This window comes from Egretta garzetta, unplaced genomic scaffold (assembly GCF_000687185.1).
Source record: "Egretta garzetta isolate BGI_Z169 unplaced genomic scaffold, ASM68718v1 scaffold471, whole genome shotgun sequence".
In the NCBI taxonomy this organism is placed as follows: domain Eukaryota; kingdom Metazoa; phylum Chordata; class Aves; order Pelecaniformes; family Ardeidae; genus Egretta; species Egretta garzetta.
The window spans coordinates 692,946-698,316 of NW_009258629.1; positions in this window are offsets into that span (position 1 = coordinate 692,946).

Genomic DNA, 5,371 nt, shown 5'->3' on the forward strand with positions numbered 1-5,371 from the left:
CCCCCAAGTCCCTCTCGGCAGGGCTGCTCTCGATCCTTTCTTCCCCCAACCTGTACTGATACTGGGGGTTACCCCAACCCAGGTGCATGACCTTGCACTTGGCCTTGTTGAACCTCCTGAGGTTCACACCAGGCCCACCTCTCCAATTTGTTCAGGCCTCTTTGGATGACATCCTGTCCCTCAGGTGTGTCAACTGCACCACTCAGCTTGGTATTATCTTCAAACTTGCTGAGGGTGCACTCAATCTTGCTGTCTATGTCATTAATGAAGATATTGAACAGCACTGGTCCCAGCACGGACCCCTGAGGGACACCACTTGTCACCGGTCTCCATCTGGACATCAAGCCATCCAACCAATTTCTTATTGACCGAACAGTCCACCCATCAAATCCATAGCTCTCCAAGTCAGAGAGAAGGATGTTGTGGGGGACTGTGTCAAAGACTTTGCAGACGTCCAGATAGATGACATCCATTGGTTTTCCCTTGTCCACTGATGCTGTCACTGCATTATAGAAAGCTACCAGGTTCGTCAGGCAGGACTTGCCCTTGGTGAAGCCATGCTGGCTGTCTTGAATCACCTCCCCGGCCCCCATGTGCCTTGCTCCAGGAGCCGGAGCAGAGATTCCCCTGCAGCCTGTGGTGAAGACCATGGTGAGGCAGGCTGTCCCCCTGCAGTCCATGGAGGTCCACGGTGGAGCAGATATCCACCTGTAGCCCATGGAGGATCCCACGCTGGAGGGGGTGGATGCCTGAAGGGAGGAGGCTGTGACCCCGTGGGAAGCCCGTGCTAGATCAGGTTCCTGGCAAGCCATTGTGGACCCGTGGGGGGAGGAGCCCACGCCAAAGCAGGTTTGCCGGCAGAACTTGTGACCCTGCAGGGGACCCAACACTGGAGCAGTCTGCTCCTGAGGGACTGCACTCTGTGGAAATTATGGAACCATGCTGTAGCAGTTCGTGAAGAACTGTAGCCCATGGGAACTTCTCACATTGGAGAAGTTCATGGAGGACTGTCTCCCGTGAGAGGGACCTCACATGTGAGCAGGGGAAGAGTCCTCTTCCTAGGATGAAGAAGCAGCAGAGACAACGTGTGATGAACTGACCTCAACCCCCATTCCCATTCCCCTGCGCCACTGGGGGAGTAGGTAGAGAAACTGGGAGTGAAGTTGAGCCCAGAAAGAAGGGAGGGGTGGGGGGAAGGTTTTTAAGATTTAGCAGTTTTTCTGCTCTCCTTCTCTGATTTTGATTGATAATAAATTAATTTTTTTTTCAAGTTGAGTCTGTTTTGCTGGTAACTGATAAAATGATCTCTCCCTGTCCTTATCTCGAACCACAAGCCTTTTGATTTACTTTTCTCTCCTCTGTCCAGTTAGAGGGGAGTGATAGAGCGGCTTTGGTGGGCCCCTGGCATCCAGCCGGGGTCAGACCACCACAGCTATGTACTGCAACTTCATCAGCACCCACATGGAAGATCAGGAAGGGATAGTAGTCCAAGGGCCATACCAGGCTAGGAAGTTTCCTAGCGATCCCTCTTACCTGGGCTCCTGGGAGGCAGCACACTTCCCTGTGAGGAGAGTCTGCCCAGCATATTGGACCCTCTGTTCCCCTCAGAAGGGAGTCAGCCAGGACAGCTGACCCAAACTGACCAAAGGGCTATTCCAGACCATAAGACATCATGCTCGGGTGGAGCTGGTCAGGGGGAGAGCAATCACTGCTCAGGATGGGCTGGGCATTGGTCAGCGGATGATGAGCAATTGAACTGTGCATCACTTGGTTTGTTTATTCTGTATATTCTATTACCATTATTATTACTATTGTTATTCTTTTCTCTTATTAAGCTGTCTTTATCTCAACACATGGGTCTTACTTTTTTTTCTGATTCTCTCCCCCGTCCTACTGGGGGCAGGGGGAGGCGGCGGGGAGTGAGCGAGTGGCTGTGTGGTGTTCAGCTGCCTGATGGGTTAAACCACAACAGTCCTTTTTTGGCGCCCAATGTGGGGCCTGAAGAGTTGAGATAACGACAGATCTGACCAAAGTGTGTAAAAACGAATTTGTGATAAACATTCATTGTATTAGTCTAATAGTTGCTGGTCACAATGTTGTTTTATTTGTTCTCAGGGTTGTTGTCCTTGTTCTCAGAGTTGTTCTGTGTAACACCTTACCTGCTATATGCACTCCCTGTGCTGCTGGTTACCACTTTGGGCAGGTGAGTTAAGGTTACTGCATTGCTGTACTGTCTAATACTGGCTTACATTATGACAAAATTACTGGTCATGAGATCAATCTCATATTTATATTCAGCACTGCCATTAGCTCTGTATTTCACGGGCCATCTATTGGAAATTATTAATAATTATACTTTTTACTTTTTCTCCTCAGAGAGCCAACCTATGGGGGAGATACCTTACTCCATCTTCCCCTTCTTCACGCTAATTACAACAGCTCTTGAGAATTTTGAATATCTGTGGGATGTTCAAACCAGCATGGTCCTATTGCTGGGTCTCCTGAATGTGGTTCAGGTCTTGTTCAGGGTTAAACAAGTACTCAGAGATCGACTCCTGCAACAGGCACTGTAGCTACTCGAACTGTGGCAACAGGCATTGCAGCTACTCAAACCCCGGTGACATGCACTATAGCTACTCAAACCCCAGTGACAGGCATTGCAGCTACTCCAACTCCTGCAACAGGCACCACGGCCACCCAAACCCTGGCAACAGGCATTGTGGCTGAACCAGGGAACCAACCTGTGCCAGTATCAGTTGTCCCTATACACAAGAAGAAATCTTGCAAGCGGAAGTCAGCTCATTTAGAAAGGGAGGATGAAAAACCAGGGCCATCACAAGGAGAGGAGGAGGAAGGGGAAGAACTCATAAATGAGACAGAAACCACCCAGTCTCTATCCTTGAGTGAGCTGCGAGATACGTGAAAGGATTTCAGACATCGTCCAGGTGAGCACATTGTCTCCTGGCTGCTCCCATGCTGGGATAATGGGGCTAGTAGCCTGGAACTCGAGGGTAAGGAAGCCAAACAGTTGGGATCCCTTTCTAGGGAAGGGGGCATTGACAAGCGATTGGAAAAGGGACATGAGTCCTCAGCCTCTGGAGGTGGTTACTTTCAGCCATGAAGGAAAGCCCTCTCTATCAAGTGACCAAAAAGAAAAATGATTTCAAATGGGTCCCTGAGCAATGACAAGCCTTTGAACAAATTAAACAGGAGATAGTGCGTGCAGTAGCCCTTGGGCTGGTCCTGGCAGGGCAAAGTGTAAAAAATGCACTCTACACCTCAGCCAGGGAGAATGGCCCTACCTGGAGCCTCTGGCAGGAAGCACCAGGAGAGACTCAAGGCTGACCCCTAGGGTTTTGGAATCAGGGATCCAGAGGATCCAAGGCTCGCTATACTCCAACTGAGATCTGGGCAGCATATGAAGGGGTTCGAGCTGCTTTGGCAGTGGTTGGTACTGAAGCACAGCTCCTCCTGGCACCCTGACTGATGGTGCTGGGCTGGATGTTCAAAGGGAGAGATCCCTTCTACGCATAATGCAACTGATTCTACCTGGAGTAAGTGGGTCGCACTGATGACACAACAGGCTCATATAGGAAACCCCAGTCACCCAGGAATCTTGGAAGTGGTCATGGACTGGCCAGAAGGCAAAGATTTTGAAATATCACCAGAGGAGGAGGCCAGTCTTGTTTAATATCTTTATCAATGACCTGGATGAGGGGATTGAGTGTGCCCTCAGCAAATTTGCAGACGACACCAAACTGGGTGGTAGTGTTGATCTGCTTGAGGGGAGGAGGGCTCTGCAGAGAGACCTGGACAGGCTGGATCGATGGGCCGAGGCCAACTGCATGAGGTTCAACAAGGCCAAGTGCCGGGTCCTGCACTTTGGTCACAACAACCCCATGCAGCGCTACAGGCTTGGGGAAGAGTGGCTGGAAAGCTGCCTGGCGGAAAAGGACCTGGGGGTACTGGTTGACAGCCGGCTGAATATGAGCCAGCAGTGTGCCCAGGTGGCCAAGAAGGCCAATGGCATCCTGGCCTGTATCAGGAATAGTTGCTGCTTAAACACTGATAGGCATGGACATTGACCACCTGCAACATACAGATGGGCTCGTGATCAAGGGGTGGACTTAACTATGGACGCTATTGCACAGGTTATCCATGAATGTGAAGCATGTGCTGTGATCAAACAAGCCAAGCGGTTAAAGCCTCTCTGGTATGGAGGACAGTGGCTGAAATATAAATATGGGGAGGCCTGGCAGATTGACTATATCACACTCCCACAAACCCGCCATGGCAAGCATTATGTGCTCACCATGGTGGAAGTGACCACCAGATGGCTGGCAACATACCCTGTGCCCCATGCCACTGCCCAGAACACTATTCTGGGCCTTGAAAAGCAAGTCATCTGGTGACATGGCACCCCAGAAGGAATTGAGTCAGACAATGGAACTCATTTCCAGAACAACCTCATAGACACCTGGGCCAAAGAGCATGGCATTGAGTGGGTCTATCACATGCCCCACCATGCACCAGCCTCTGGGAAAATTGAACAATACAATGGACTGTTAAAGACTCCACTGAGAGCAATGGGTGCTGGGACATTCAAACATTGGGGTGCACATTTAGCAAAAGCCACCTGGTTAGTCAATGCTCCAGGATCTGCCAGCCAAACTGGCCCTGCCCAATCAAACCTCTTGCATACTGTAGAAGGGGGACAAAGTCCCTGTAGTGCACATAAAAAAATATGCTGGGGAAGACAGTCTGGGTTATTGCCTCGGGCAAAGGCAAATACATTCGTGGGATTGTTTTTGCTCCAGGACCTGGGTGCACTTCGTGGGTGATGCTGGAGGATGGGGAAGTCCAATGCGTACTTCAAAGGGATTTGATTTTGGGTGAAAAAAGCCAATGAACTGAATGGTATGATGATAATTGCTGTATAATACTGTATGTCATCATTTTCATGATTGCTGTATGTCATATCAACGGTATTACAGTGAGAATCACACAGATTAATGAAGAATGAATTTTGATGAAACTGAGCAAGTGCAGCAGTGATGGAACCAGAATGGCTTCAGCATGCAAGAATCCAACACCACACACCATCTCTCCTGCCCTAAAAGACTGTTAGGACAGGTGGTGCCCAAAGTCATGGACTAAATGAACCTAACGGGCATTTTAGAGAGATGGCACATAGACTAAAGGGACGATATCTGTGTGTGTATATACCAAAAGATGGCGAAAGTGCTGGTGATTAATTGGAATGCATTGGACAAGGTAGGACCTGAGCATGACATAGATGGTATAGAATAAGGGGTGGATACCATCCTGGTTTCAGCTGGGACAGAGTTAATTTTCTTCCTAGTAGCTGGCA